Source organism: Artemia franciscana, chromosome 1, assembly GCF_032884065.1.
Source record: "Artemia franciscana chromosome 1, ASM3288406v1, whole genome shotgun sequence".
NCBI lineage: Eukaryota > Metazoa > Arthropoda > Branchiopoda > Anostraca > Artemiidae > Artemia > Artemia franciscana.
Window position 1 is genome coordinate 23156762 of NC_088863.1, and position 7869 is coordinate 23164630.

The following is a 7869-nucleotide window of genomic DNA, read 5'->3' on the forward strand; positions in this document are numbered from 1 at the left end:
TGAACGCATGTCTTAAATATCTTTAGTGACGTCACCGTCATAACAAAAATGACGACAACTAACTTCATGACGTCAGTCAACACACAAACATGACGTCACCTGACAGACATATCCACAGACAACTTATTTTTATATACATAGACAGATAGATAGAAGATATATATATCTTCTATATATATAAAAATAAGTTGTCTGTCTGTGTGTCTGTCTGTCAGGTGACGTCATGTTTCTGTGTCGACTGACGTCATGTTTTCGACTGACGAAATTACAGACCGGGACATCGGGACACAAATGACGACCGGGACATAGGGAATATAAATGACGACCGGGACACTCAAAGAGAAAGCGACCGGGACACAAGGAATGTTCGATTAGCAATCACCATCAACAAAGCACCGGGACACAAATGACGACCGGGACACAGGGAATATAAATGACAACGATTGACGTCATGTTTGTCAACTGATGAAATTACATACCGGGACACCGGGACAAAAATGACGACCTGGACACAGGGAATATAAATGACGACCGGGAACCTCAAAGAGAAATTACAAACTGGGACACCTGGACACAAATCACGACCAGGACACAGGGAATATAAATGACGACCGGAACACAGGGACACAACTACAACGGGGACGCCGGGGGCACAGGCGGGATATATAAATGACGACCTGGACACAGGAATTGTTCGAATAGAAATTACAGACCGGGACACCGGGACACAAATGACGACCGGGAACCTCAAAGAGAAATTACAGACTGGGACAGCCGGACACAAATCACGACCAGGACACAGGGAATATAAATGACGACCGGGACACAACTACAACGAGCACGCCGGGGGCACAGGCGGGATATATAAATGACGACCGGGACACAGGGATTGTTCGAATAGAAATTACAGACCGGGACACCGGAACACAAATGACGACCGGGACACAGGGAATATAAATTACGACCGGGACACTCAAAGAGAAATTACAAACTGGGACACCGGGACACAAATGACGACCGGGATACAGGGAATATAAATGACGACCGGGACACAGGGACACATCATTAGAATAATGAGGTATAGATCTGAATACGGATTGTTTTTCCCACGGACAATTATATGTTGCATGTTCAAGAGTCAGTAAACCTGACAATCTATTTATATGCACAGACAATGGGACAGCGAAGAATGTTGTATGTTCGCACGTTTTACGTAGTTAAATATATATATATATATATATATATATATATATATATATATATATATATATATATATATATATATATATATATATATATATATATATATATATATATATATATATATATATATATATATATATATATATATATATATATATCTATTCACAGGTGGGACACAAGGACACAACTACGATGGCGCGTAACTAATATGGCGCGTAACGACTTACGCGCGCGGGGGGCTTGGGGGGGCGCGAAGCGCCCCACCAACAAGGTGTTGGGGTGGCGCGAAGCGCCACCCCAACAGCTAGTATCTATATATAAATAAGTTGTTTGTCTGTGTGTGTGTCGAGTGACGTCATGTCATCAGGTCGTCATGAAGTTAGTTGTCGTCATGTTTGTTATTACGATGACGTCATTAAAGGTATTTAAGAAAAATTTTCAAAGAAAAATTTTTAATTGTAAGAAGATCGTAGATGGAAAAATGTTTAATTGTAAAATGACTGAAGAACCTACAATGGCAACAGCCGAGGAAGCTGCTCAAAGAGTCTATGCCAAAAAACTTACGACTGATAGAGAAAGTAAGAAAAGAAAGCGTGCCGAGGAAAAACTACAAAAAAAACTAAAAACAAAATACTAAAAAAAGCTAAAAAAAAGCTAAAATACTAAAAAAAAGGTAAAAGACTAAAAACTAAAAAAGAAAAAAAAAACAAAAAAAAACTAAAAAAAGGTAAAAACTACAAAAAAACTAAAAAGAAAAAAACAAAAACTAATAAAAAAACTAAAAAAACTAAAAACTGAAAAAGAAAAAAAAGAAAAAAGGAAAAAAACTGAAAAATAAAGGAGAAAAAGAAAACTAAAAACTGGGACACAGGGAATATAAATGACGACTGGGAGCACTCAAAAAAAATTACAGACTGGGACACTGGGATAGAAATAACGACCGGGAGATATAAATGACGAACGGGACACTCAAAGATAAGTTACAGACTGGGACTCCGGGACACAAATGACGACCATGACACCGGGACACATGGAATATAAATGACGACTGGGACGCTCAAAGAGAAATTACAGACTAGGACACTGGGACACAAATGACGATCGGGATACTGGGAATATAAATGAAGACCGGGACACAGGGACACAACTACAAGGGGGATGCCGGGGGCACAGGAAGATATATAAATGACGATGGGGACACAGGGAATGTTCGATTAGCCATTACCATCAACAAAGCTCATGGGCAATCATTAAAATAATCAGGTATAGATCTGAATACGGATTGTTTTTCCCATGGACAATTTTATGTTGCATGTTCAAGAGTCGGTAAACCTGACAATCTATTTATATGCACAGACAATGGGACATCGAAGAATGTTGTATATTCGCAAGTTTTACTGCGAATATATATACATACTATACTATATATACATACTATATATATACATACGCCCGTGGGGGGCTGGGGGGCGTTTGCATATGACGTCATTATAAGTACATAAGGCTTTGTATATGCACAGACAATGGGAAAACCAAGAATGCTGTATATTCGCAAGTTTTACGTAGTTCAAAACACATATATAAATCTATCTATATTCATAGGTGGTACACAGGGACACAACTACAATGGCGCGTAACTAATAGGGCGCGTAACGACTTGCGCGCGCGGGGGGCTTGGAGGGCGCGAAGTACCCCCACCAACTAGGTGTTGGGGTGGCGTGAAGCGCCACCCCAACAGCTAGTATATATATAAAAATAACTTGTCTGTGTGTTTGTCTAGTGACGTCATGTTTTTGTGTCGACTTACGTCTTGTTTGTCGACTGATGAAATTACAGACCGGGACATCGGGACACAAATGACGACCGGGACACGGGGACATAGGGAATATAAATGACGACCGGGACACTCAAAGAGAAAGCGACCGGGGCACAAGGAATGTTCGATTAGCAATCACCATCAACAAAGCACCGGGACACAAATGACGACCGGGACACAGGGAATATAAATGACGACCAGGAAACTCAAAGAGAAATTACAGACCGAGACACCGGAACACAAATGACGACCGGGACAAAAATGACGACCGGGACACAGGGAATATAAATGACGACCGCGACACTCAAAGAGAAATTACAGACTGGGACATGAGGACACAAATGACGACCGGGACACAGGGAAACAACTACAACGGGGACGCCGTGGGGCACAGGGGGATATATAAATGACGACAGGGACACAAGGAATGTTCAAGCCGATGTAGCTGAGTTGGTAACGCGTTATGTTCCAGGTTCTATGTTCGAGAGGTTTCAGGTTCGAACCTTGGCTTTAGTATTAATACAAAACAAGAAAAAATAAAAAAAGGTAAAAACTACAAAAAAAAACTAAAAAGAAAAAAAAAATAAAAAAAACTAAAAAAAGGTAAAAACTACAAAAAAAATAAAAAGAAAAAAAAACTAAAAACTAAAAAAAAAACTAATAAAAGGCTTAAAAACTAAAAAAAAATAAAAAAAGGTAAAAAACTAAAAAAACTAAAAACTAAAAAAGAAAAAAAAACTAAAAAAGGAAAACACTGAAAAATAAAGGAGAAAAAGAAAACTAAAAAAATAAAAATAAAAATAAAAAAAACAAAATTTATTTCATCATATACCAATTCAAAAACGAATGTATATACAGACCGGGACACCGGGACGCAAATGACGACCGGGACTCCGGGACACAGGGAATATAAATGACGACCGGGACAATCAAAGAGAAATTACACTGGGACACTGGGACACAAATGACGACCGGGACACAGGGAATATAAATAACCGGGACACAGGGACACAACTACAACCGGGATGCCGGGGGGCACAGGGGGATATATAAATTACGACGAGGACACAGAGAATGTTCGATTAGCAGCCACCCTCAACAAAGCTCAAGGGCAATCATTAGAATCATGAGGCATAGATCTGAATACGGATTGTTTTTCCCATGGAAAATTATATGTTGGTAAACCTGACAATCTATTTATATGCAGGACACAGGGACACAACTACAATGGCGCGTAACGACTTGCGTGCGCGGGGGGCTTGGGGGGCGCGAAGCGCCCCCACCAACTAGGTGTTGGGGTGGCGCGAAGTGCCACCCCAACAGCTAGTATATCTATATATAAAAATAAGTTGTTTGTCTGTGTGTCTGTCGACTGACATCAAGTTTGTTTGTCGACTGACGTCATGTTTGTCGACTGACGTCATTATGAGGATTGAGCATCATTCCGTCATGAAGTTGTTTGTTGACTGACGTCATGTTTGTCGTCTGACGAAATTACCGAACGTTACACAAATGACGACCGGTACACCGGGACACAGGGGATATAAATGACGACCGGGACAATCAAAGAGAAATTACAGACTGGGACACCGGGACACAAATAACGACCGGGACACTGGGAATATAAATAACGACCGGGACGCAGGGACACAACTAAAACGGGGACGCCGGGGGACACAGGGGGGATATATAAATGACGACCGAGACACAGGGAATGTTCTAGGGCAATCATTAGAATAATGAGGTATAGATCTAAATACGGATTTTTTTTTCCATGCACAATTATATGTTGAATGTTCAAGGGTCGGTAAACCTGACAATCTATTTATATGCACAGACAATGGGACAGCAAAGAATGTTGTATATTCGCAAGATATAAGTATATAAGGCTTTGTATATGACGTCATTATAAGATGACACTACAGACCGGGACACTTAAAGAGAAATTACAGACCGGGACACCGGGACACAAATGACGACCGGGACACAGGGAATATAAATTGACACAGGGAATACAATGACGACCGTGACACTCAAAGAGAAATTACAGACCGGGACGCCGGGACACAAATAACGAGCGGGACACCGGGACACAGGAAATATAAATAACGACCGGGACACTCAAAGAGAAATCACAGACTGGGATACCGGGACACAAATGACGACCGGGACACAGGAAATATAAGTGATGACCGGGACACAGGGACACAACTACAACGGAGACGCCGGGGTGCACAGGGGGATATATAACTGACGACGGGGACACAGAGAATGTTCGATTAGCAATCATCATCAACAAAGCTCAAGGGCAATCATTACAATAATGAGGTATAGATCTGAATACGGATTGTTTTTCCCATGGACAATTATATGTTGCACGTTCAAGAGTCGGTAAACCTGACAATCTATTTATATGCACAGACAATGGGACAGCGAAGAATGCTGTATATTAGCAAATTCTACGTAATTAAAAACATATAAATATCAATCTATATTCATAGGTGGGACACAGGGACACAACTACAATGGCACGTACCTAATATGGTGCGTAACGACTTACGCGCGCGGGGGGGGGGCTTAGGGGGGGCGAAGTGCCCCCACCAACTAGTGTTGGGGTGGCGCGAAGCGCCTATCCAACAGCTAGTATATATATATATATATATATATATATATATATATATATATATATATATATATATATATATATATATATATATATATATATATATATATATATATATATATATATATATATATATATATATATATATATTGATAGTCCAGTCCTAACCTATAAATTTTCAAAAACTATTGGGCAAATTATTTTTAATTATAATTTAATACTTAAAAGATTAGACAGTGATATAAATTGGAAACCGGTTTGTAATTGTAAGCAACTTGGCCCATTTGTAAATCGTACTTACAAACATGTTATAACAGGGGACTTGTCAATAATAAAGCAAGATGATCTTCAAATTATAATGAATAAAGGGGCTAATTTCCGTCTTTCTCATCATCTGAAACCATCGAGTGTTCTTGATGGCTTGGAAAATGATTTTGAGTTATTTACTGATAAGTGGTGTAAGAAAGAGAATAAAAGTAAAGAGAGTTTTCAAAGTTGGATGAATTTAATTATTAGTAGAATGAGAAATAAAATATATTCTAATTTTAAAAATAATTCACTGCAGGTGATAGAGTCTTTAACAATGGTTTCAGCTAAAAGAATTGAGTCTTTCGATTTTACGACAATGTATACTAATTTATCACTTAATGTAGTGTTAGATAATTTAAAAACTGTTATCAAGAAATCTTTCCTCTTATCTAGTAAAAGGTTCTTAAAAATAGACACTTATAATAAAAAAGCTATATGGACAAATTGCTTTAATACCACAGTTAACTTGAGATGTTACAGCTTGGATATGATTTTTGAGTTATTAGAATTTGTTTTATACAATACTTATATAAGATTTGGTGGTGATTTGTACAAGCAAATCGTGGGAATTCCCATGGGGGGGGATGCCAGCCCATTTATAGCTGACTTGTTTTTAAGTCAACTAGAATATAAATATATGATGGATAAGAATAATGCAAATAATTTAAAACATGTTTTGTCAAATAATAAAAGATATTTAGATGATATTTTGGTCTTAAATTGTAAGGATTTCGTTGATATTTCTAAAATATATATCTATCAGAGCTTACTCTTGAACCTAGTCATGGCGTTGGTCATGAAGATCATTTCTTAGATTTAAATGTTAATATTTGTGATAATAATAAATTAAGCTTTAAATTGTATAATAAAACAGATGATCTTGATTTTGAAGTGATTAGCTTCCCATTCCCTGAAAGTAATATACACTCAAATATCACATATTCTGCGTTTTTCTCACAGTTACTTCGTTATGTAAGGATTTATAGTAATTATATTGATTTTAAAAATAGATGTAAAACCTTAAGCCAAAAATTGATATCAAGAGGTTTTTCTTCAAATAAATTAACTTGGCAATTTAAAAAATTAGTTTTCATTATAACGAACTTTTAAATAAATATCAAAAGAATAATCTGGAAATACTTAAAGAAATTTTCAACTAATTTCGGAGGTTCGACAAATGATGATGCAGCGCGATTTATTTTGAATTGTGTTTCTAATAGAGCGAATTTTTTTTAAAAATAGCCACATGGTAAAGATGAATTCTATAATTTTTTAGTTCATTAATTTTTTATTTTATTTTTTTGCAATGTGTTAATACTTTTGATTTGGTAAGTTTTATCATATTTAGTTTACCTATTGTTGCTAAAAAGAGAGATATATTAACAGGATAAGCTTGTTTTGGTGTTACTTGGTTGTTTTACATTTGCTGTTTTTTTTCATAGGCATGTATTTTGGGGGTGATACCTGACACGGGGATGCCATGGATATTCTGTGGTAGCCACAACACTTGGCTCGGTAGAGAATTTAAAGTGGCAAAACCCTACAGGCCAGTGTATTCTCCTGATGAGCCCTTGTGTTGGGTTGTTGCGTCTGAATTATTTGTCTTTATTATTTTTTCTATTGTTTGGTAAATGACGACTTATACTTATTGACGACATGACTGCCTGTCCATGGATTATTCTTTATGGTTGATTGTGTTTGGCTATGCTGTTTGACCTATGTGATTGTATGGATGAGTAGGGTTAAGGCCTCATTCAAGTGATGGTCTATATTAATCACTAATTTAGGAAAACAGTCTTCCTTTTCTCCTTCTGTCTCTTTTTTTTGTTTGTGCTGTTGCATTGGTGATTTCTCTTTTCATGATATATATATATATATATATATATATATATATATATATATATATATATATATTAAT